Raw genomic sequence first — 27,245 nt, 5'->3', positions numbered from 1 at the left:
TATAGAAATAATGGACCGTGATCCCTGCCCTAAGGGAGCTTGCAATCCAGCAGAAGGGAGAGTGACAATGATGTCACGCCCCTTACCCATCTGGAGGACACCACAGATGACAGCTGTAGAAGCGCCTAAACAGAAATGCTGAACAAAAGTGGATCATCGTAGTTGCCATGGCTACACACAGGGTACCAAGGGGAGCCACATCCCAGCCGTGAGTGGGAATGAGGCAGAAACCACTGGGGCTTGGAAGGAGGCAGATGGTCCCCTCCTAGTACTCCCACCTCAGAGAGCTGGAGACAGAGGTTAAGTAAGGAGGGACTGCTGCTCCCCAGTGACCTGCAGACAACACACACAGACTATACAAAGTGATGTGTGCCCTCAAACACCATGACGACTAAAACCCAGAGATGTGGGAGGGATAGTGCAACGCAGCTGTGCCTCCTAAATATAGCCTGACTTCAGCTCCTCAGAGAGCAGAAGCTGGAGCCATCTTCCAGGGGCAGCTCTAAAAATAAAGCTGTGAACAGGCCTCACACTCCCCTCAGCTGCTCAGGGCCCATAAGTTGGCATCTGCACCTGAGGGGTTGACAGAGAGGGTGGAAAGGAGGTGGTGGAGTGTGGGTGGGCTTCATGGTTCCTGGGTCCCTCCTGAGGACACTTGGAAGGCTGTGGTCCTGTCTAAAAAGCACAACGGATCGCTTCTCGGCCTTTTGGCTAAGATCAAGTGTAAAAAGCACAACGGGTAAATGAATCAAGGTCACTGACTTCAGTAAGTTTACTAAGCAGCTGGAATCATTATTCCCATTTTATGGATGAAGAAACTGAGGCTGCTCAGAGAGGAGACACGATTTGGCCAAGGTCACACTAATAGTAAGAGTAGAGTCAGGACATCCTTGCATCTTCCTTGAGCAAACCCAATGGTTTTTATGCCTCGTGCACATCCTGTCTTCACCCTCTGCCCCCTCTCTCTTCACTGCCTCCATCAACTGCTCCTGCCCCCTTCCCCTTCTCATCCCACCTCCACCAGAGCCCCATGCCACCCCAGTCTTCCCCAAACAAGCACAAAATAGATGTAGACTATAAGCCCCATGATGAAAGATATCACATCTGTTTTATTACCTTTTTTTTTTTTTTTTTGCTTTTTCGGGCCTCACCTGTGGCATATGGAAGTTCCCTGGCTAGGGATCAAATTGGAGCTGCAGCTGCTGACCAACGCCACTGCCATAACAAAGCAGGATCCAGGCCATGTCTTTGATCTACACCACAATTCATGGCAAAGACAGATCCTCAACACACTGAGCAAGGCCAGGGATTGAACCCACATCTTTTGGATACTAGTCGGGCTCACTACTGCTGAGCTGCAATGGGAACTTTCCTGTTTTATTCTTTACTTGCCCCTCAGCCTCTAGAATAATGCCAGGGCAGAGAAAGCACTCAATATTTGTTGAATAAATAAGTCCTTTTCTTTCTCTCATGTCAGATCCAATCCATTAAAATTCCCATAGGCTCTACCTTTAAAACACATCCAGAATATTTATTAGAATGGCTAAATTAAAGAGACTGACCATACCAAGTGTTGGTGGGGATTTGGGGAATTGAAACTCTCATACATTGCTAGTGGGAAGGTAAAATGGCCCAACTGCTTTGGAAAACAGTCTGGCATTTTCTTACAAAGATACCATATGCTCCAGTCAGTCCACAGATATTTACCCAAGAGAAAAGAAAGCACATGTCCACACAAATGTTCATAGCAGCTTCATTTGTGATAGCCAAAAACTGAAAAACCACCCAAATGTCCATCAGCAGGAGAATGTGTTAAAGAAACTGTGGCGTATCCACATGATGGAACATTACTCAGCAATAAAAAGGAATGAAAATGCACCACCAACAAAAGGAATGATGCATGCTATGACATGGGTACATCTCAAAACAATAAAGCTGACAACAGCACTAATTCTTAGAGAAATGCAAATTGAAACTACAATGAGCTATCACCTCACACAATCAGAATGTTCATCATCAAAAATTCTACAGATAATAAATGGTGGAGAGGGTGTGGCGAAAAGGGAATATGAATTGGTGCAACCACTATGGAAAACAGTAAGGAGTTTCCTTAAAAAACTAAAAATAGGACTACCATGTGATTCAGCAATCCCACTCCTGGGCATATAACTAGAAAAGCTAAAAACTCTAATTTGAAAACATCCATGCACCCCAGTGTTCACAACTGCACTATTTACAACAGCCAAGACATGGGTACCATCCAAGTACCTATCAACAGATGAAAGGATAAAGATGTGAGCTATATCTATACATACATGTTATAAGATGATATATACATACATACATGTGATAAGAAGATGTGAGATAGATGGATAGATAGATAGATAGATATCTCCAATGGAATATTAGCCATAAAAACAAACAAAATATTGTCATTTGCAAGCAACATGGATGGATCTAAAGATTATCATACTAAAGTAAGTCAGAGAAAGGCAAATATCACATATCATTTATTGCAGGATCAAAAAAATTAAAACAAATGGACTTATCTATGAATCAAAAACAGACTCACAGACATAGAAAACAAAATTATGATTATCAAAAGGAAAAGAAGGAGAGATAAATTAGGAGTATGGAATTGACCTGTATACACTACTATATATAAAACAGATAAACAACAAGGTCCTACTGTATGCCACAGAGAATGACAGTCAAACTTGTAATAACCTATAATGGAAAATAATCTGAAAAGAAGATATATGTGTATGTATAAATGAATCATTTTGCTGTACACCTGAAACTAACACAATATTGTGAATCAACTTTATTTCAATAAAATAATAGTAATAAAACTGAGTGAAAAAAGTAGAAGGAAAAAGGGTAGATTCTTTTCGTATGATTTGATTTACACAAAATTCTAGAAAACGCAAACTAACCTAAAGTGACAGAAATCTTAGTGGTTGTCTGGGACTTGAGGGATGGTGGGCAAGCAGTGGTGAGGATAAGAAGGAGGAGGTTACAAAGGGCACAATGAAAGTTTTTTTAAAATATGAATTTGTTCATTATCTTGATTGTTGTGATGATTTCATGAATATACACATATGTTAAGACATATCAAACTGTACTCTATAAATGTAGAGTTTATTGTATGTCAATTATACCTCAATGAAGTTGTTTTGTTGGGGTTTGAGGTTTTTTTTTAACATCCAAAATCCAGAGGAGCTCCCGTCATGGCTCAGTGGTTAATGAACCCAACTAGCATCTATGAGGACACAGGTTCGATCCCTGGCCTCGCTCAGTGGGTTAAGGATCCAGCACTGCTGTGAGCTGTGTGTAGGTCGCAGATGCGGCTAGGATCTGGTGTTGCTGTGGCTGTGGTATAGGCCAGTGGCTACAGCTCCAATTAGACCCCTAGCCTGGGAACCTCCATATGCCGCAGGATCCTGTATCTAATATCCCTTAAAGGGCCTGGGTAGTCTCTTTTGCCATTGTAATCCTCCTTCCCTTTGAGTAAATGATATTATACTATATATCATATTATAGTGTTGCAGTGCTTGTCTTATGGGGACCAATGAATGGATTCTAGGTCTGAGAACTGGCTCCAGTCTGGAAACTGGACAAGGGACTGTGAGTCTCCAGTGGAGTGTCTAATCTTGGCTTTGGGCTCATCCATTCTTTTTTTTTTTTTTGTCTTTTTGGTATTTCTTTGGGCCGCTCCCACGGCATATGGAGGTTCCCAGGCTAGGTGTCTAATCAGAGCTGTAGCCACTGGCCTATGCCAGAGCCACAGCAACGCAGGATCCGAGCTGCGTCTGCAACCTACACCACAGCTCACGGCAACGCCAGATCCTTAACCCACTGAGCAAGGGCAGGGACCGAACCCGCAACCTCATGGTTCCTAGTCGGATTCGTTAACCACTGCACCACGACGGGAACTCCTGGGCTCATCCATTCTTTATCTCATTCAATTCTATATATCTAACAATACCCTGATCCAAAGACTATAGGCACCTGGATTCCTCACTGTTATGCCCCAGCCCTGCTGAAATTTCTCCTGTACCAGAATATTCCACCCTCTCTGCAGCAGATGCTGAGGTTCCTGCTCACCAGAGCCACCCACCCCCAGCTACTCTGCTGATTGGCTGATGACAGGTCACAGCAGCCCTTCTTCCAGAAACTTGCTCTTGGCTCACCCACATCATACTGCCAGGGAGGTTCCAGCATCATCCCAGGGACACCAACAGCTAGTGACTAACTGATACAGAGATACGAAAGCATAGACCCATTGCTCCAAGAGCAGATGATTTCTGCTGCAGAGTCCCACCACCATGGGCCAGGCCAAAGCTAGACTATCTGCAGCCACATCCTCGCCCAGCTTCTTCTCCTTTCCTATCCTAATTTACCCCTCACCCCACCCCAGGTTTGTACTGAAGAACACTCCCTGAATAAATCACAGAAACTGGAATCCCTTCTCAGGCTCTGGGGACCCAGCCTAAGTCAGGCGGTGCTGTGGGCATACCTAGGAAGCAGATCTAAGGATGGTGTTCTGGGGTGGATCACTCAGGGCCTGATCACAGGTGAGGACCGAGAGCACAGAGCAGGGTGAGCAGGGCAAGTGCTGACTTTTGTCTGTGGTGACAGGGATGGGAACAGGTAGGGGAGGAGTGGAGACTCATGCAGTATCTCTGGGGTTTGAATGATACAGGAGAAAGGGTAAGTAAGTACAAGGGCTGTCAAACTGGTGGCTCTGCAGAGCACTCAATGCTTTGAAGAGAGAAAATGGAAAGCTTGGGCAATCAAATATTAATTTAGAGCAATTATAAGAGGCAGACAACTTCTTCAATGGCATTTAAGGAGCCAGAGAGATACTCACCTCCCGCGGTTGGACAGCAGAGCTGAGACTAGACCCAGGATGTGACTTTTAGAGCAGCAGAACTTGGGAGAAAGTTGCCTCTTCAGGCCCAGTAATTCTCATATGCTAAGTCAAGGCCCTGAGGGGAAGTGGACCTGAAATTTGGAACAAAGACGTTTAGGAAGATACACTTGAACCCCTGACTCCGCATTTCCCCTGAACCCCCAGGCCTGCTGAAGAGGCCCACTGTCTCCTGCCTTCAGTCTATACAGAAGCCTCAAATGAGGCAGCTGCCTTAGAAGACAGTGCTGCCCTCCTCACGATGTGCCCCCACCTCCTTCCCTGGCCACCAGAGCCATAACCAGGATGAAATTGCAGCATGGCTCATTGGGCAGGTACTCAGCCTGCTAAGAGTGAGTGAGAGATTATACACCAAAGAAGCTATAAGATCCCAGTTAATACGAACCAGCAGAAACCTGAAGAGTATATCTGGAAGTGGGTGCTGAAGGAGGAAAGCTGAATATAAAGCTGGATAAAAAAGCTTATTGACATGGAGCACTCCTGTATCACAGGATTTAACACTCTGGCAGAGAGCCCTGGAGGATGGTTCCAGGCAAAGAGCTGCTGCTATGGTTCTTGAAAGCTGCTGCCACAGTCTGTAGGGAAAGGGGTCCAAAGACTCAAATGGGACTACTATTCAACCAGCAATGGAGGACATGCGGTCCTTAAAACGTAAACCATTTACTGTCTGGCCTTTATAGAAAAGTTTGCTGACCTCTGATGTATGAAGATGGCTAATAATAACATAACATTCAAGAGCCAACAGGGTATTGTTAGATATATAGAATTGAATGAGATAAAGAATGGATGAGCCCAAAGCCAAGATTAGACACTCCACTGGAGACTCACAGTCCCTTGTCCAGTTTCCAGACTGGAGCCAGTTCTCAGACCTAGAATCCATTCATTGGTCCCCATAAGACAAGCACTGCAACACTATAATATGATATATAGTATAATATCATTTACTCAAAGGGAAGGAGGATTACAATGGCAAAAGAGACTACCCAGGCCCTTTAAGGGATATTAGATACAGGATCCAAGCTACCATGGATACCTTGAAACCCAAAATCCCATCATGGTTCCTTCATTATAGTAGAGGTATATGGGGGTCAGATAAAAAAATGAAGTCATGGCCCAGGATCAGTGATCATTTCTCAGTTCCCAGATATGCAATTCCCAAATACATAATCCCAAATATGATAATCTACGTAGCAATGATTCCTTGATGAGTAAAACATCTTTTAGTACAAAAGGTCAAGGGGAAGGATCTACAGCTGCCCCCATCCCTTGACTAAGAGAGTAAATCAAAAACATTAGCAGTTTCCAGGGGAATGGCAGAGATTAGTGTCATCCTCAAAGACTTAAAAAATGCAGAGAAGATGGTTCCTATCATATTTCTCATTTAATACACCTGTCTGGCCTCTGTCATGCCAGATGACTGTTAACTGCTCCAAACAACCAAACATTAGCCCCATCTGAGGCATCGCAGCTGGATGTGATATCCTTTTTTTTTTTTTTTTTTTTTTGCCTTTGGTCTTTTTAAGGCTGCACTAGAGGCATACAGAGGTTCCCAGGCTAGGGGTCTAATCAGAGCTGTAGCCGCTGGCCTACACCACAGCCATAGCAACTTGGGATCCGAGATGCATCTGCAACCTACACCACAGTTCACAGCAATGCTAGATCCTTAACCCACTGAGGGAGGCCAGGGATCAAACCTGTGTCCTCATGGATACTCGTCAGGTTCGTTAACCACTGAGCCACGACGGGAACTCCATGGATGTGATACCTTAACTAGAGCAAATTAGCGTAGTTGCAGGTAAGTGGTAGGCAAATGTTTTCTTTTCCATACCCAACAGAAAGGAGAACCCAAAACAGTTCATACTCCCATGGGATGAACAGCAGTATTCATCCACCGTGCCTGTCCATTCTCTCACAGGATTCTGTTCATTCTCCTTTCTGTCATAAGATATCCAAGGGGGCCTGAAACATCTATCTATTCCACAGAATATCACTCTGGTCCACCATACTGATGACATCATATAAATCAGACCTTTATGAGTAAGCGGTAACAAGTATGATAACATCAGACACAAGTGTCTGAGGCGTAGGAAATAAACCCTACAAAGAATCAGAAGTCTCCTGCTGTATAGCCATGGAACTATATCCAATTACTTGTGATGGAACATGATGGAAGATAATCTGAGAAAGAGAATGTGTGTGTGTGTGTGTACACACACATATATGGGTCACTTTACTGTACAGCAGAAATTGACAGCCCGCTATAAATCAACTATAATTAAAAAATTTTTTTAAAGAATCAGAAGTTTTCCAGTCATTGTTTTTGGAGACTTCATTGTCTTGGGGATGCTAGGACATCCCTTCCAAAGAGCTAGTTATTGTATCTTACAACTCCTACCACTAAGAAAGAAGTGCTTTGGAGGCAACACATTTCACTCTTGGGAATAATGTTCCAACCCATTTGTCAAGTGATACAGGAGACTACTAGTTTTGTAGTTTTATTTTATTTTTTTCTTTTTTTAAGGCTGCACCTGCAGCATATGGAAGTTCCTGGGCTGTGGTCAAATCAGAGCTGCAGCTGCCAACCTACACCACAGCCACAGCAACACCAGATACAAGCTGCATCTGTGATCTATGCCACAGCTTGCGGCACAGCCGGATTCTTAACCCACTGAGTGAGGCCAGGGATCAAACCTGCATCCTCACGGACACTACCTTGGGTTCTTAACCCGCTGAGCCACAGTGGGAACTCCATGCTTTGTTTTATTCACGCTCTAGGCACGTGGAAGTTTCTGTGCCAGGGGTTGAACCTATGCCACAGCAGTGACCTGAGCTGCTGCAGCGAGGAGGCTACTAATTTTGAGTGAGGCCCAGGGTGGAAAAGTCACCTGCAATAGATTCAGGCTGTGGTACAAGAAGCACTTCTACTTGAGCCTTATAATACCACAGACCTCAAGGTCTCTCATGTGTGGTAGGAAGGACATCTTAGGGAATCTCTGGCAAGTCCTAACAGAAGAGTCACAGGCAGCCTCATGGGATTCTGGAGCAAAAGCATGCCATTTGCAGCAGAGAACTATATACCATTCCAAAAACAATTCCTAACATGCTAACTGGCCCTGGTAGAGGAAAGAGTATTTGATCATGGGACCCCAAGTAGCCCTGAGACCAAAGCCACCCACTGTGATCTGGGTACTATCAGCCCCATTAAGTCATAAGGCCAGCAATCTTATCAGAAGTTGGAAGTGGTATATTCAAGATGAGGTTCAAACGGGTCCAAGGACAGAAGTAACTAGAAATAACTGAACAAACAGGGGGCCCATATGCCATGTCACCAAACATGTTGGCACCAATGTCTCTCCCTCAGCTCACACTTATGGTCCTATGAGAGGTTCCCCATTATCAGGTGAGAGAGGATGAAGGAGCCCAAGTTTGCTTGATGGATGTTGGTACAAGCAGAAAATGGATACTGTTACACCCCAGCCCCACTCAGGGGACCCTGACAGTAGTGAGGGAAACCCTCCCAGTGCACAAAGCTCCAGCCAGGACATCTGGTCACCCATTTTGTAGGGAGAAAGAAGTGGCCGGAGGTAAGGATATATGTAGACTGATGGGAAATGGTGAAGAGCATGCATGGCCTGTTGGTCAGGAGTCTGAAAAAAAACAAGATTGAAGTTCAGGAACAAGGAAGTCTGGGGGAGAGGCATGTGAATGGACTTATGGGAGTGGACACAAAGTGTGAAGATCTTTGTGTTGTATGTTAACACACACCAGGGAGCACGCATTGTGAAAGACTGGACAGGATGACTTAGCCGCGCCATGTTAGCTAGTCTCAGTTCTTAACCACCTCCAGTCTGCACAATGAGCTCATAGACAAAGTAACTGAAGTGGCAAAGACTGAGCTATGTATGAACCCAAAAGCATAGGCTTCTTCTCACCCAGGTTCATCTAGCTGCTATCCCAGCTTCCTGGGTTACTCAAACAGCAGGCACAGGAAGAGTTCCGATACTGTCAAGGGTCACTAGCCCTGGTCATCATAAGGAAGTGTGGCTTTCTTCCATATAATTGGAGCATGGAGAAATGTGTTTGGAATCCATGTGATCCACCAGAGTACCTCTTGGTACTACCATGCCTAGTGCTATCCATAAATAGCAGTACACAAATCACAGTCTGAGAGAGGTATGGTAGCCAGGTGCTCAGACCCCTTAGAGGTGAGTGACTGGGCCACCCCAGCAGGCAAGCCACCCAGACCAGCAAAAGTACTGGCCAAGGATAAGAAAAATCTCAAGCAGATAAAAGTGGATAAAGACACTAATGATCAATTGTGGCATTGAGACCAACTACAGCCACAGGGACTATAGCTGTTCCACTAACCCTGCTCTTGTAAGTTTCCCTGGGAATTGTGACCATAGAATTCTGGAGAAGCTGGGGCCAGGTGGAGTATACTTAATTTGAGAATCAAGAGGATCTGAGGGGTACAAGTGGTGAGCTACGGCAGACACTGTCGGTGCCCAGCACAGATCCCTTTCCCTGGACAGGATACCCATCTCCCAACTGCCGTGAATGCTGGCTACTAATTAAGGCACAGCCATCCCCCTTCTTCAGAGAACTGTCCTTGGCTCACGAGAGCTGCTTCGCCCAGAGATCTCACAACCCCAGAGTGCAGTCCTTAGCCAATGCCTGATTGAATTGGGAGTATAAAAGGTTGCTCCTCTTGCCTAAAGGAGGGACACTTTGCAGTGTGGTTTACACTTCAGGGCCCATCACCACCTTGTGGATCAGACCTAGGCAAGATTTGACCTCAACTTTTTTTCCTTCTCTATATTGCTTCACCCTCTCCATTAAAGGTATTTCCTAAGAACACTCCCTCAATAAGTTTCAGGCTCTGCTTCTAGTAAACAAGACCAAGACTTGCTTTTGTCTATGTCTTAAGCATTATTGAAGCCTCATCACCTAGTACCAGGATACTTAGCAAATAATAAATGCATGAACAAATGAATTGAACTGGGGAAGCTCAGAAGTCAAATGTTTGTCCAAGGACACCCACATCTTACACAGCCAAGCCTTGAACTTGATTTGAACTTGACCTTGATCTTTCAAGACAAAACTCTGGCACAGTAGTGCCTGAATGAATGGCAGAAGGCATTTATGCTTAAACAAAAGTTGTCCTCTAGAAAGACCCATTTTAGTTTCCTAAATGGTACAACTGACCCACAAATACAAATGACTCAAAGTTTTGAAAGCTTTAGGGGGACAAAAGTCAATATTTTTTAACTCTTGCCAAGTTCTAGGCACTTTACACACACTGCATTATTTATTTTAGTAATAATTCCTTTGGATAGATATTTTAATATCTCGATTTTATACATGTTTAAGGGTTGCCAATAAAGCAAAGATCTCAACTTGGCTCAGCTGCCTACAAGGACCAAAGGGGCCCCAGTTACGGACAGCTGGGCAGAGTGGGGCCTGGGACAAACTGGAAAGTGCATGTCCCATCCAAATGGAGCAGCCTCTGCTCAGCTCCAGACAAATTGTGTGCAAATTTCTGCTGACTGTTCAAAAGGAGCTGGAAATCACAACTTTCTTGTGAAGTCTCCTATTTGATAACAGCTAGCAACTAATTTGTCAAATTACAAAACCCCATGAAAGTCAAATAAAATACACATCAGGGTCATATCTGACTTGTGAACCATCGGTTTTCAATCTCAGTCTTCAAGAATTCAAACATCAGGAGATATTAAAACAAAAACTTAAGGATCCTGCACACCCAATTCTCAACAATCCTGTGGCTCCAAAGACCCCTCACTGCTCTGATCACCAGGTCTGTACTATGAGGCTTTCTCTCCCCCACTTCTCCAGGCAGGACATCCCTCACTCCATAATTTTTATGTCCACAAGACATCTTAAAGGCTTTGGAGAAGATGGAGTTCCCGTCGTGGCGCAGTGGTTAACGAATCCGACTAGGAACCATGAGGTTGCGGGTTCGGTCCCTGCCCTTGCTCAGTGGGTTAACAATCCGGCGTTGCCGTGAGCTGTGGTGTAGATTGCAGACGCGGCTCGGATCCCGCGTTGCTGTGGCTCTGGCGTAGGCCGGTGGCTACAGCTCCGATTCAACCCCTAGCCTGGGAACCTCCATATGCCGCGGGAGCAGCCCAAGAAATAGCAACAACAACAACGACAAAAGACAAAAAAAATAAAAAATAAAAAAAAATAAAGGCTTTGGGGAAGAGGGGAGGTTGTCTCAGAGCTTCCAGGATATGGTTTGCTTTCTCCAAGGAAGAGGAGGGGTGCAGAGCATTAGAGCCAAAGAAGGAAAGATTCCTAACCCTGACCTTGTCATCATTCCTCATGCCTTTTTGGACATGCACATGCTCTGGTCTCTTTTGTTCCTCAGCTTGGCAAGGCGGATGTTATCACCTATCTGACAGGTGCAGAAGTCAAGGCTCAGAAAAATTCAATGGCTTCCCAAGGTCACACACCAATGTTTCTGTGACCAGACTTGAGTTTCCTGAGATTTCATCTAGGGCTCTTTTTACACACTGTAGGCAAAGCTTGTGCAGCCACATCCAGCCCTCCAGCCCAGAGACAACCAGCCACATCATATGCCACATGTGCCTGGGAGCGACAGGGAGTTCTGTAGACCCTCCCTCCCTGATCCTGGGGCCTCTGGGAACCCTCAGACACAGCACTGGATGTGCTGGGTTCCACAGTGGCCTGTCCCCAATCCCCAGCCTATACTGAGAGGTTCATCTGCCTACTGAAACCTTGGGTGTTGAAATGGCCAAGGAGGACTCTGTAATCACTGACTGCTGCTGTTGCTAAGAAACAGGTCCTTTGAATTCAATTTACAAAAAAGATAGAGCAAGCTAGCAAGTGAGTGAGAGCAAGAAAGAGATGCTTGAACATCTGGTTCTCCTTCCTGGCTGTCTCCGGTGACTGTGAAAATGAGATAAGTACATTCCAAGATGGATGCTGGCCCTCTCCAAGCTATTTTCTGACTTACCTCTAAGCTAATATTTCATATCAGCTCTGGCTCGGATGGGCTGGGGCACAGGAGTGTGCCCTTGAGGGAAACTTCGCGAGTTTGAAAGAATGCCAGTCACCTTTTCTCCTCCAATAACAACTCAAATGCCCCAAGAGAGTGAACTAACCTGGTTCTTATGTCTAGTGCCCCCCACCCCCACTTCCACTGTCAGAATAATCACCCTGCGTCTTTTTATAATCCTCTTCAGCTCACTCAGGATTTTCACACATGTTACATTAGCTCTTACGGAGGAAATATTATTTTCTGCATAGCACAGATGAAGAGGGAAGGAGTATGGCAGTTAGAAAATGCACCTGTACCAGGAGTGGAGAAGGCATGGGAACTAATACTGGCTCTGCCAAGAACGGTTCAGCTCCTCACTTCCCTCTTTGGGCCTCAGATAACTCAGCTATAAGCTGCAGGGTAGGGTTAGGTCATGCTTGCCCACAGTGTGTTCTGCAGAGCAGTGTTCCATGGGAGGCCACGGGGAGCGGGGGAAAAGAAAAATTCTATGGCCAAACAGGTTTGGGAAACTCGGTGTGAAAGTTAGATCTCACTACAAGGTTTCTTAAAGCCTTCAATGCTTCGATGTGCAGGAGAAATCTCCAGGAGCAGCTACTACCATGGTTTGGGTTCCCTTAGAAGCAGACTATGATACAAGGACTTGAGTGCAAGCAGTTTATTTAGGAGGTGATCCCAGGAAACTGCGATAGGAAAATAGAGGTAAGGAAAGGAAGGAAGCGATAAAGGAGGAATCACCAAGCCAGTTACCTCTGTGGGCAACAGGACCTTTATCCCACTGGGGCTCTCTGGGAGATGGTGTGGTACATGTGCCTCAGAGTTAGCCCACAGAGAGCAAGGGAGCTGGGGTACTTATACACCAACTGAAGCCATTCGTTGGTTCAGAGCTGCTCTTGCCAGGCTGGGGAGGGGAGTCATTAATTATCATTAAATGTCCAGACTTTCTGTTGTCTCCCAGGCATGAGCAGAAAGACCTCGGCCAGGGCTGCAGAATCTGGCACCTAAGTCTAGCCCAGCATGCTGGCATGGAAGAACCGGGAGAGACAGGCGAGGCATTGCAGCATCTACTGTGGGGGAGAGAGCTGCAGTTTCCAAGACCAATTCCATCACAAAACTCTTTGAGGGCAACAGCTTCTAGGACTCATGTGCCACAGAAGAGTCCATACAAATATCAAGCTAGGAGCTCTCCAGGGCCGAGCAACCCTACAAGTCTGAAGCAATAACCTGATAATGACCAAAGAGTCCCATTCGCTCACCACCTCCCAAAACCTGGACAGATGAATCCTCACAAATGTGAGACAAGTTTGTCTCGGACTTGCTCCCAGTTCATCCTTCAAAACATTCTATCCCATTTCTGAGACTTTGTTTCCAACCTACATTCTAACCTGGACAACACCACCCTAACCATACACCCATACAGTAAGTTTTTTGTTTTGTTTTTTTTGCCTTGCCTGCAACATGTAGAAGTTCCCAGGCAAGGGATTGAACCTTCACACAGCAGTAACCTGAGCAGCTGAAGTTACAATGATGGATCCTTAACCCACTGCACTACAAGGGAACTCCAGTTAAGCTCTGTGTAAGGTAGGCTATCCTATCCATACCCCCAGAGGCCATGATCTCATCCTGGGTCCTAAAGCTATTTTAGCGTGCCTCCTCTACCCACCCTTTTCCTCCCACCCATCAGCTGGACCTGCAGCCTGGCTTGTGAATATCAAGTAATAATACTAATTCCAAGAGAGGTGGTGACAAGGTGGTTAAGAGCATAGCTCACTGGGATCAAATGCTACTCTACTCCTTAACTACCTATGTGGCCCTCAGGTTCCTATAACGAAGGGATGGTAATACTTCTTCCCTCATAGAGTTATTACTACAATGTATTAGTTATTATTAGAATGTAATGCACAGCGCCTTGGGACAGTAAGTACTGGGGAATTATGTCATCAGGACAGTGATATGACAGGAGCTAAAGTTTTTAAGCCCTTATCATGTGCCAGACACTGTGCTAAATACTTTATATGCATTATATCATTTAATCCAAACTATCTGCTTGCCTATTTATGCCATTATCCTTGTTACTGATGTAGAAACAAGGTCCGGAGCAGCTGCTTTGCTGACCCAAAGTCACTATACAGGTAAGCAAACAAGAAAAATCTTTTAAGTCTCCAGGAAAGGTTGCCTGATAGTGGAATCCTGGGCAGTGAGAAACAAGGTTTGGTGCAGCTCAAAGGCTACTGGGGGTACCTTCTAAGTAACCAGGCCATGTCCAGGCCTTTCTCTTTCCTCATCCTAGAAATATACAGAAAATACATAGTTCTTGGACTTCTCTGGTGGCTCAGTGGGTTAAAGGATCCAGCCCAGTACTGTCACTGCTGTGGCTCGGGTTGCTGCTGTGGTACAGGTTCAATCCCTGGCTTGGAAACTTCTGCATGCCATGGGTGCAACCAAAAAAAAAGGGGGGGGGGTTTCTCATTGGGGCCCAAGATAAATACCTGACATGTGGAAGCAAAAACTTCCAACCTTTGTCCTCTCTGCCATAAGGCCCTCTTCTTCCAGGAAGCCGTTTATGATCCTGCCCACACCCAACTAAAAAGAGGTCTCTCTCTTTTCCTATTAGAGTACTACCTGAATGTGACACTCCTTTGGCATATTAACTGCCTGACACTTTCTTGGTGTAGGTCTCTTTGCACATTGGATCTCGTGAGCAGGTGTGGCTATCCCACAAAGGCAGAGGCATTGCCTTAAACCCTAGGCCACAGGGCCTAGCTCAAGTGGTGTCTGTCACAGGTACTCAGTAAAGACAAGCATCCTAACACTGAGAGGGACCTGAGCAATCACCTTGCCCTGAATTTTATACAGAGTGACATCAATATGTTCCAGTCACCCAGCTGGACAGTGGAGAAACCAAACTCAGGACTCTTGACTCCCAGGCCAGAGCTGTCACACTGAGGACCTGGAAGACTATCTGTAGGGTGATTTAGGATATTGAATTACTAGGTAAAATGTCCAAAAAGGGGCTCACACACACCTGCCTCCCCACCACCACTATCCATCAGGATATTGAGTCCCCCTTCATCTCACTGGTCCCTTCACTCCTCTTCTTCTCGTGACTTCTCAGCAATTACAGCCTAGTGTCGGCGGGTTTACATCCCAGCCCTGAGTCTTTGGAATGTCACCCATTAGTCTCCATTCTCCACACTCTCAAACAAGAGGGCCAAGATTAATGAAGCAGCTTCTCTCAATCAAGAAGCCATTTCAGGCTGTGCTTTTTAAGCCAGTGAGTTGTGCAGAAGAATTAATACCGTTTGACCTTTTTATTTTCCACAGGAAGATTTGTGGTGCTCCCCCCCCATATCTACCCTGTCTGAGGAGCAAGCTTGTTCCCTGTCACTTCATTCAGCAGCCAGGAATGTGGGCCCAGAGGGAGAGTGTCACCTCTCAGTACTGTGGGCAGATTACTCTGGGGAGGAGTTGGGTGAGGGGAAGTAGGTTGGTAATTTCTGCATGCCATGGGTGCAATCTCTAGGAGCTCCTCAAACTCAACGCAACTGCACCTAACAAAGCACAAGAGACCCTCCTCCTTCGATCAGCAGTCAGAACCTGGGGAGGGGCCCCAACAGGTGGGTGTGCCTGAGCCAAGTCCTTGATGTGCAGTGGGGGTCCCAGAGCTAAGTCTGGAGGTAAGTCAGGGCAATGTTCAAAACAGCTAATGACAAAACATGGCACGAGCACGGATCAGTCAGAGAGATGCCGGCCGTGAACCACCGCAAGGCCAGCTGGGCGCATCCCGGGGACCAGCAGCTGTGGACAGAGCATTTCTTCTTCCCAAGAAATGGGAATGGTTGGGACATTGATCCAGACAGAGAGAAGAAAGGATAGAACCCAAGTCATGGAAACGGTCAAGGGACATTTTAAAAAAAGAAAAACAAAAAAAGCCTAATCTTAAATTTTAAGTTGTTTGTGGTTTTGCAATATAAACCATTCCTTCACAACCCTTCAGTGAAGCCTTCTACACATAGCCTTGAGAGAATGGGTGGGTGTGGGTGTGTGTGTGTGTGATGTAGCAGGGGTTAGGGAGTACAGGGGAAAGGGCTGAATTCTATATCTGATCCACCACATTTCAGGACAAGAAGGCTTTCTAGAATAGGGGGCATATGAACTGGACCTTAAAGGATGAGTAGGAGTTTTCTGGTGTGACGCTCTCCCTTCCCTGTGCTTCAGAAGCAAATCTGTGCTATTTCTACTTAAGTATTAGCAAAGCTATGTCAATATCTACACACGTCTCTCCATTTCAGATGCGATTTCCTTGCTGGATGGGGTCCTGCTTCTTTCATCTCTGTATCCTCGGCACCCAGCGCATGCTTGGCCCGGAATCATTAGCCTGCCTTTCCCACTAGAATATAAATGTATTCAACCAGGATGGTGTCAGAAGGTGGAAGAAAGGCTGCTAATAAAAAACGATAGGGGAAAGGCCATATGCATGACAATGTTGATGAAGGCTACACTCAAGACAGAAAGTGCTGCAGGGTGAAACTGGATGCCGCGTGGATGGCTAACAACTTCTGGATCATTCTCATTTCCTGCATGAAACCTGTAAATGCTCTGTATCCATGTAGATGCCATGTCCACTGAATGGACCAGTGGAATCACACAATGCAGTTACACACAACAAGACACACATACATACCTATAACAAAATAAAAATAATAATATCATAGGAGCATAGAGAAGGAAAGGAGAAAGTGTCAGTCAGCTGAGCCAGGAAGGAAAGATGGGATTTGGGCAGGAAGCGAATCCTGGAGAGAGAAGCAGCATGAGTGATAGTCTGTCTGATTTTCTTCATATTTGGTACTGCTTTTATTACTTCTTGATAAAGTTTTTCTGCTTAAAAAGCAAGTGGCATTTAGAACTTTGAGCAAGACAGACAGGTTGTAGTGATGGATGAACCACCCACTGATGGGTGCCCTGGGAGCTGGCTACACTTAAGAGCCTGAAGTGCCCTGTTAAGGAATCTAGGCTTTATGCAGCATGAAGCCATGGAGGCTGAGCCTGGTGATGAGGGAATGGAGGCCAGAGGCAGGGAGCTGGCCTTTTTCTTTGAGGCTGAGAAGACCTGTTTCCAAAGCAAGCATCATGATCCATTCATCGTCCCCAGGGACCCCATGAGCACCACCTTCCCGTGCAGACATCAGCACTTGGGCTCTGTGAGGGCCAGGAAATACTTTACTCACATAAAACCATCCTTCTCATCAATTTCCTTTACAACAAGACGAAAAGCCTCTGGTCTTTACCCATGGTTGTGCCACTCACGTGTGTCCATCCTAGTGAGGCCAGGGTGCTGGGGAGGTCTCTGTGGAGATGCCATGTTAGTCTGGGGTGGAGGGGCAGAGCCGTCCCCACCCCTGTCTGAGCCTGCACGGGGGCAAGCTTGCATTTCCCATAGGACAAGGCAGAGCACATGGCAAGGAATGAGCAGATCCACTCAGGAAAACTCCTTGCACTGAAGACAAAGTTAGCAAAACAACCAGCAGGAGACAAAACACTTTCCTAACGTGAGAAGAACCCAGCCACTTGCCATGCCCCTATAGCCCACTTAAAACTGAAATACTCAGTCTAAATGTCATATTTGATGCTGCTGTTATGGCTTGTCAATAAATATTTTCTGTTTAAAAAAGATGTTTTGACTTCCTTGCAGGAACGAACATGCACTCTCCTTACACCAAAAAAAAAAAAAAAAAAAAAAAAAACTGAATCTTATTGATCAAATTTTTTAGGAAACTGATAGAAATCCAAAAGGGAAATATATCTTGAAACATGCAAAAGCAAGCCTACACATACATACACACACACACATACACACACACATACACACACACACACACACACACCCATACACTCACAAAAAAAAACCCAGCAGCACACAAGCAACTCCCCAGCTCATTCTCCAAGGCCCCAGAAAAACTCCTTGCCCCTGGCAGCCAGGCCATGGAGGGCCCCCCTAAATCCCCCACCATCTGGCATTTTTGTCTGCAAAGCACAGGCCCTTCTACCCTGGGCTGCCTGCCCACCTGCGGATGGAGGCCAGGCGCTGGCGAGGGCTGCCTGGGCTTTGCCTCCCTGCCATGGTAACCACACACACACAAACTCTCAGCACTGCCTGCCTCCTGGCCCTGCCACAGTGGGCTTAGGCCAGGCCAGCCTTGACTGTCAGCTCTGTCCTAACTGCACCTTCCCCACACACCAGCCAAAAAGGCACAAATGTCAGGGAGGGAGCCAGAGAGGGGAGAAGCAGCCACAGTGCAGCAGCAGGACTGGACGAAGGAAGCAAGGCCCTAAGGTGGGGCACGCAGGCAGGTGGCAGAGAGGGCCTCGTTTGCTAGACCATCTGTCAAGAATGAAGGAAAGGCACCCAGGTCTGCAGACCAGGGCCCCCCTGTGCACACACTCACACTCACAGATGCTCATACATACACAACTACATGCACACATATATAAACATCCATCCATGCACACATATCCACAGAATCCTACACACACAAAGATACATCACTCATTCACATATCCTTGCCCATATGCACACACATAAATGTATATAAATGGCAACTGTGCACACATATAGGAACACAGAAACATCTACAGGCATATATACAAACATGCATACCCACCTACATGGAGTCATACACTCACACCCATGCCCACATATGAACACAGCCATATGCACACATGTACTTAAACTAACACCCATATGTAGGCAAACATGCATGCACAGACTTAGGCACATAATTACATACTCCCACACACCCACATTCTCTCTCATATGCACCCATACTCACTCATGCACAAATACATAAATGAGTGTATACATAGCATGTTCACAGATACACAGTACACATGCACAAATGCACATACACACATGTACGTACTACTGCCCACACCTCACACATACATGCGTACTTTCTCATATACACATCCCTGCACACTTTTATACCTGTACACAACTACATCGTCTTAGCTTGGGCTAACATAATAAAATACTATGGACTATGTGGCTTCAACAATAAGCGCTTGCATCTCACAATTCTAGAGGCTGGAAAGTGCCATATCAAGGTGCTGACAGATCCAGTGTTGATGAGGGTTCATTTCCTGGCTTGTAAACAGCCACCTTCTGGCTGTATCCTCAGAAGCACAGACAGAGAGTCTCTTGTGTCTTTTCTTTTTGCTTTTTTGCTTTTTAGGGCCACATCTGTGGCATATGGAATTTCCCAGACTAGGGGTCAAATCGGAGCTGTAGCCGCCAGCCTATGCCACAGCCACAGCAACGCAGCCACATCTGCAACCTACACCATGGCTCACAGCAACGCCGGATCCTCAACCCACCAAGTGAGGCCAGGGATCAAACCCCCATCCTCATGGATACTAGTAGGGTTCGTTACCGCTGAGCCACAAGAGGAACTTCCTCTTCTTTTTTCTGTAAGGGCATTAATTCCATCATGATGGACCAACTCTCATGACCGCCACCAACCCTAATTACCTCCCAAAGATTCCACTCAAATACCATCACATTGGAGGTTAGGGCTTCAATATATGAAGGGGGTGAGCACTGCACAAACTCAGTCCATAGTATATGTACAGATACACAAATACATATGCATACCTATATAGAGTCACACACACATGCACATATCCACACACACACGTATGCAACCACATATACATACGCTGATACTAACACAAGCATCATGTATACAGACGAAAGACATGCACATTCACACAAACCCATAACCCCCGCCACACACACACCCATACATACCCAAGCACAAACACATACACAAATGTGCACATAAATGTGCCTACAAACATACATACATAAACAGGCATACAGACTCATGCAAATATAGTCTCACAGTTCCACACACAGAGATACACTCATACACAAACATACTTCCTTACACGCACATACACAGCCATACACACATTTCCACAATGAGCATACAAATACTCAAACACACACACACACACACACACACACCATATTCCATTCCCCCTCTCCACCTTCCACTCTCTCTGTCTCTCTCTCTCTAACATGCACACACAGAGAGGCTCAGCCTGTTGGCCATCTTTTCTCTCCTTAAAGAAAAATGGCATTGCTGTCAATGCTCAGGATCTCCAGCGGGATCACCCTACAGCTACTGCCACCTCCCCACCATTCCCAACCAAACCAGTGTCTACCCCACCCTGGCTGCAGCACCTCACCATCGTCTGCTGCCCACCAGGGAGATACCTGGTCCAGCCATGTTCATGCCTGGCCACATATCAGAATCACTCAGAGCTGTCCACCAATATTGATCCTAGAACCCTACCCTAGAGTTTCTGATTTAATTGATCAGAGGTGGGACCTGGGTATCTGGTTGCTTGTTTTTTAAGTTCTACTGCCTTTTTGGTATAAATCCCCATTGCCAGCTCCATAACCTTAGGAAACTTAAGCTACTTAAACCCTCAGGATTTACCTTCTCTATCTCTAAAATGGGAGAAACAGGTTCCCATTGTGGCTCAGCGGAAATGAACCCAACTAGTATCCATAAGGACATGGGTTCAATCCCTGCTCCTGCTCAGTGGGTTAAGAATCAAGCATTGCCATGAGCTGGAGATATAAATTCCAGATGTTGCTCTGATCCAGCTTTACAACAGCAGTGGTGTAGGCCAGCGGTTGCAGCTCCAGTTTGACCCCTAGCCTGGGAACTTCCATATGCCGTGGGTGTGGCCCTAAAAAGACAATAAAAATAAACTAATAATTTGGGAGAAACAACAATGCCTATTTCGTAGATAGGCTTGCTCTACAGATTAAATCAGATAATCCATCCAAAACACACAATACCTGGCCCACAGCAAAAGTACACAAATATTAGCTATCATTAATATTATTGATTTATACACCGCTCTAGGATCCTGAAAAATGTGGAATCCAAAATTTTCAAAACTAAAACAAGCCTCTGAAATCTGTATGACCCAGAAACCACCTGAGGCCCATTTGGTCAACCTTCTTCTCTTCTCTTCCTCCTGCAGCACCAGTGGTGCCTTGGTGCTTCCACCATTCAGAAGCAACTTGAGGGATTAGTCATCATTCTCTTGCTGCTTTTGGTTTCCTTATCCTATTATTTTTGTAGTGCAAATAACAATAAAGCCATCATCTTACACATGCCCAAGGTTGTACCATCTAGCACAGGTTCCCACCATCCAAGTCTGTCATCACTCTAGCCCATCGGGGCAAATGGTCCCCACTTTTGTGATGAGGAAGCAGAGGCACAGAGAGCATAAGTAATTTGCACTACATCACGTAGTTATCAAGCGTCAGATGCATCTGGGTCTTCATCCAGAGCTCCTTCCCCACTGCCATCCTGCCAGGCTTTGAGTCCTCTGCCTCCATTCTCTGTGCCCTCTGCCTCCATTCTCTGTGCCCCCTTCATACTCCATACACTTCTCCTCTACCTAGCAGTCCTTCAAGGCCGTGCCAGTCTGCCACTCTTGTCAGGGGAGTAAGGGGTGGTGAAGACTTGATGGGTAAGAGTTTAACACCGTAGTGAGAAGTATTGACCACATTCTTGTTCTGGGGATTCTTAAAATGGAGGGATAAAGAGAAGGCAACTAGGAAGTTCCCATCGTGGCACAGCGGAAACAAATCCAACTAGGAACCATGTGGTGGCAGGTTCAATCCCCTGGCCTTGCTCACTGGGTTAAGGATCCAGTGTTGCCATGAGCTGTGGCGCAGGCCAATAACTGTAGCTCTGAATCATCCCCTAGCCTGGGAACCTCCATATGCCACAGGTGTGGCTCTAAAAAGCAAAAAAAAAAAAAAAAGAGAGAGAGAGAGAGATGGCAACTAACACAGCCAATGGCTTTCTGGCTTCACTACTTTGCTAAAAGCAGGACCTAGACAGCAAGAGGGAAGAAGGGGACAAGACCAGTATTTCTGGCTGGCTACCTCCCAGGCCTGAGGCACTGTTAAGACACTGCTTGGTTGTTGTAGGAAAGATGGTAGGGTACCAGGACACTGAGTTGGTTTGTCTCAGCTGTACCACATTCTCACCATGTGATCTTAGTTTCTTAGCTTCTCTGAACTAAGATGGGGATCATATCTTCTTCACCAGGGTATGGTGCAGTCTCATGAGATCATACCTGGAGTGAGATCACTTGGTACCTGGCGTACACTAAGAACTCAATAAACCTTGACTATTTTAATCTTGTTAACCACCCATATTTCAAAGTTTTATTAAAAATCCATAATTCAGGCAAGGACTCCAGATTATGTCAAAGTATCTTCTATTTTGAATGAACCAAAATGGAGTCCATGGGCTGGACTCTGCAGTCCGTACTGCCTGGCAGCACGGCACTTCCACCGTTATCTGATTATGTTCCCCACATACAGCCTTGAAGGAGGCATAACCTCTGTTCCCAGAAAATTTAGCTCCCCCTGGAGAAGAAAGAAAAATTTGGATGCAAACATAATAAATGGAAATAGACGAAAAATGAAGAAAACAACTCACAACCATTTGCAAGTAAGGAAAATGAGATTCAGGGAAGAAAAATGAAAATTTGCCCAAGGACACACAGCTTATAAAGCCCAGAGCAGGGACTTGCGCTCAGGACCATCTAGATGTCAAACCTCATGCTCTTTCCACTTTACATAAGAGCTCAAAGGACTCCATTTTTAGAGCAAATATAAACAGTGGTAGATTGGGTGGGTGGTGGGTTCCTAGCTAGCACGGCCTAAGCTTCTCAGAGTGACTCAGACTTGATCAAAATAGAAAGCCATACAGAATGAAAGAATAAAGAAAATAAAATGGAAGATTTAAATGTCTCATCCACAGACACAGCAAAATACATAAAACAACCCAGGAATGGCCCTCACAGGAGATAACACTATGCATTTTTACAGAGGGACTTACAAGACCTGAATAAATGGAGAGAGATGCCATATTCCTACATCTGAAGAGTGACTATGAAGAAAATGTCCATTTTTCCAGCTTTATATAGAACTTTAACAAATTCTAATCAAAATCCTAAGGGAGATTTCTTTTGAACTTGGAAAGATGATTCTAAGTTTCATTTGAAAGAATGAATAAAGTTTGGCAAGAAAACATTGAAAAAAAGAAATATAGTGATGGAACTAGGTATATTGGATATGAAAACTTATTTATACATCCATAAAATTTAAAATGTCAGTATTGGTACAAGAACACACAGGTCAATAAAACAGAATATGTAGCCAGAAACAGATACTGGTACATGTAAGAACTTAATATCAAATCAAGCTGTTTCAGAAACCATGAGAAGAGAATGGATGATTCAATAAACAGAGTTGGGGAAACTGGATACATGGGAAAAAATCCTGTTAGACTCTACTTCACAGCATATATCCAAAAAAACAAACCTAGGGGGAAAAAAATGTAGTGGAATATTTATCTAGCTTCTCTCTAAACACAACCACAAACAATGGGAGCAACCACTGTACAAAAGATCAAGATTGAACTATGCACAAATTTAAAACTTCTAAAAGTCAAAAGTCAACATAAGACAATGGTTGAGGCTGGGTGGTGGGTACAGAGGGCAGGGGAAATTCATTATTCTATTCATTCTGCTTTCATATATATTTGAAAATGATCATGGTTACAAATAAAAATTAAAAAAAAACAACTTCTGAGGTCCCATCATGGCTCACCGGAAACATTTCTGACTAGTATCCATGGGGAGGCAGGTTCAATCCCTGGTCTCTCAGTGGGTTAAGGATCCAGCATTGCTGTGAGCTGTGGTGTAAGTCGCTGATATGGCTCAGATCCCAAGTTGCAGTGGCTGTGACACAGGCCAGTGGCTGCAGCTCCAATTCGACTCCTAGCCTGGGAACCTCCATATGCCATGGATGCAGCCCTACAAAGACAAAAAATATTAAAAATAAAAAATAAATTTCAAAGGGAAAAATACCTCTACCACCAAATGGCATATAAACTATGACTATCTTTCAGGTGTAAAGTGCTCCCCCAAATGATTAACATAAGCCTCAGCAGACAGGAAGTGACTATTTGTGGATTACCCTCCAATCATCCAATCCCCCTTCCTTCTTCCTCACAGTCCTTGATTTCTATTGAAAACGCACAGGTTCTGGGGATGCTGACTCCATCCTCAGCTCTAAGGAGATCTTTTAACCTGGCTACACCATCAATGCATTCGATTTTCCAGGCACTGTGACTGGCTAGGAAGGGACGTTTGACTAAACCAGCCCTGAGAGGATGAATTTCGGGGCTTCTAATGGGATCAGGGACAAAGAAGCTGTTTCTTTCTTGTTGGACTTTAACGGAGCCCCAAGAGCTTCTGGGAGAACCCTGGGGTGTAAGAGTGGTGAGAAGTCTACCAAAATAAAGCCCGCTCTAGGAAACTGACTCAAGAAGAGATGAGAGAGAAAGAGGGCTCTGAGGCTTTTTTTTTTTTTGACTCCTGGACCAAGTTTCACCTGGACCAATAAAAGCTTACCTATTCCTGTTTAGGTGCAAATGGACAAAAATTCCATTTGTTCTGGATTTCTGTTACTTGCAACCAGAAGCAACCACACTGAATGAGACCAAATGAGTAGAGATCTCCAAGCACATCCCTCAGCAGGAAGCAGGGGGCAAATTTTGCACATACCCCACAAGTGGGCAAGGAAGTTCAGCGAGTGCTGGTGTGGTCAGGTTTCCCCTCCCTTGGAGGTGGCATAGGTCTCACCTGTGCTCTGGTTTCATCTCTGACTCTTCTCCAGGTGGCCTACAGCCCCCTCCTCTCCCTCTCTCTAAGGGACTCAGACACCACTTGGGCCCCTGGAGTCACCAGAGCAGGCAGCCCTCACTGTAATATAACTTACTCTGTCCAGGAAGGTGGTAAAACATCAAGGGGCAGGTGATCCTGGATTATTTTGCCAGAGAAACAGATTATCCTGTCTGAAGTTTCCTTCTCCTGCCCTGAGTTTGGAAAGCAGATCTATCCAGGAATGTTCAAGCAGAATGCAGCCTCAGTGGGATGGTCATTGTTGCATAGGGGCAACCAAGAGCAGTGGCCAACTTTACTGGCCATCTGGGTGTGGCCTCTTCAACTTTACAAGGCCAAAATGGGGCCTTCTCTCTGCATTCAGAGAGGACCAAAGTCAGGGACATTTAAATTAGGACATCTGTGGACAAACACAGTAGCCAACTGCATTCATCCACAGTGGCGGCTCTCTCTTTGTAGACCTGAAATGTCCAGGCCCATAGGCAGGGTCCTTTCAGGTATCTCAGTGCCCAAAGCAACCTAATGAGGGTGATGTTGGGGCCAGTGAGGACACAAATCCTCCCCAAGGCCTGATGGTGTGAACTGCCAACTGCACAGCGTCTGCACTGAGAGGCCAGAACACTCAAAGCCCCACCTTCTATTCCAAGCCCCTGAACTCTGCCCCAAAATGCATTTGCTAAATTTGCTTCTGGGAATCCCACTTTTGCAAGACAGCTCTTCTCTATCATCACTCATCTTTTAAAAAATTATTTCCTTTTCTAGTTGTTATTTTTGCGTTCTTTCTAATTCCATTTTGAACACAACATTTGATAGAGACAAAAGAATAAATATAACAAATATGTTAAAATGTATAATATGATTTGTTTGTTTTTTGCTTTTTAGGGCCGCACCTGTGGCATATGGAAGTTCCCAGGCTAGGGGTTGAATCAGAGCTACAGCTGTTGGCCTATACCACAGCCACAGCAACACCAGATCCGAGCCATGTCTGCAATCTACACCACACCTCATGGCAACACTGGACTGTTAACCCACTGAGTGACGCCAGGGATCGAACCCGCATCCTAATAGACAGTAGTCGGGTTCGTTTCCTCTGAACCACAAGGGGGACTCCCAAAATGTACAATATGAAAATGGCCCCCCCTCAACTCACCACCCACCTGAAAAGCTAGAACATCACCAGTAACTTGTATCCACCTATCCCATTCCCGTACTTTCCCCCACCCACAGCAGCCAAATCTTGATTTTTGTGCTTATCATTCATGTCTTTAGTACAATTTCTTTATATATGAATGATATATAAAATCAGAACCAAACTCTGTGTAGTCTCCTATAGATTTGCTTATTTCACTTAAGATGTTTCCAAATAAGTATTCATGTTGTTCCAAATAGCTGAGGTTTGTTCATTTTCATTGCTGAATTACATTCCTTTGTGTAAATATATTCTAATTTATATATCCATCCTGTCTACAGGCATTTCAGTTGTTTGAGTTTTGGGAGTTCTGTGCTGTACAAAACATGCATCTATAAACACTTCCACATGCATCTCATGGTGCCCACATGCAAAAAGCTCTCTGGGGTCTACCTAGGAGAGGCATTGCTGGGTCAGTGCAGGGTCAAATATTCAGTTTCACAGGATAAAGCCTGACTGTAGTCCCACATTCTATTTTTTTTTTGTCTTTTGTCTTTCTGTCTTTTGTTGTTGTTGTTGCTATTTCTTGGGCCGTTCCCGTGGCATATGGAGGTTCCCAGGCTAGGGGTTGAATCGGAGCTGTAACCACCGGCCTACGCCAGAGCCACAGCAACGCAGGATCCGAGCCGCGTCTGCAACCTACACCACAGCTCACGGCAACGCCGGATCGTTAACCCACTGAGCAAGGGCAGGGATCGAACCCGCAACCTCATGGTTCCTAGTCGGATTCGTTAACCACTGCGCCACGACGGGAACTCCCCACATTCTATTTTTAAGTGTGTAGTTGCCTGCATTATTACCCCCCATTTCTCACTCCCCTATAAGAGGAATGATTATAAATCTCTACTCACATCTGTGGCATGCAGTGTCCTGCCGTGGAGAACACCTCCACACAAAATGACTTCCACTGACCAATGGAAAATGAGAAGTGCCAAGTACCTTATCTAAGCAGGAACTTGAAGAGCCATCACAAGGTTCTGCCTCTGCTCTTTTCCCCTCTTGCATGAGATTCTCATGTCCCAGATTGGAGCTATTCCATCAGTCTGGACCCTAAGATGGAGACACATGGAGCAGAGCTATAGCCAACAAAAGATTTTGAGTGAGAAATAAAACTTTGTTCTTAGAAGACATGGCATTTGGGAGGTGCTTGTTACTGCATCAGAATACAGCAAAACCTGCCTAATATAAGATGTGCCACTAATATTTATTGAGCATTTCCCACACATCAGGCATGTGCTGGGCTCTGTGAAAGCAATGATGCCCAAAATAGAAGAGGTTCATGGCCTCATGGAGTT

At 45.4% G+C, this 27,245-nt stretch overlaps 1 long non-coding RNA gene across 2 annotated transcripts in view; it reads right to left on the bottom strand.

Moving 5' to 3' along the window:
- LOC102163764 overlaps window positions 1–27,002 on the bottom strand; it is a 525,917-nt gene extending 498,915 nt beyond the window's left edge. For both annotated transcript variants that reach the window (XR_002338695.1, XR_002338696.1), the window contains exons 1-2: window positions 26,890–27,002; window positions 4,874–5,007 (exon numbers count right to left, since the gene is read on the bottom strand). This is a non-coding gene — a long non-coding RNA (uncharacterized LOC102163764). The remainder of the gene's footprint in view (window positions 1–4,873; window positions 5,008–26,889) is intronic.

Source organism: Sus scrofa, chromosome 14, assembly GCF_000003025.6.
Source record: "Sus scrofa isolate TJ Tabasco breed Duroc chromosome 14, Sscrofa11.1, whole genome shotgun sequence".
Taxonomy (NCBI): Eukaryota; Metazoa; Chordata; class Mammalia; order Artiodactyla; family Suidae; genus Sus; species Sus scrofa.
The sequence above is the reverse complement of the archived record's forward strand: the minus strand, read 5'-3'. Positions and strand labels throughout refer to the sequence as shown.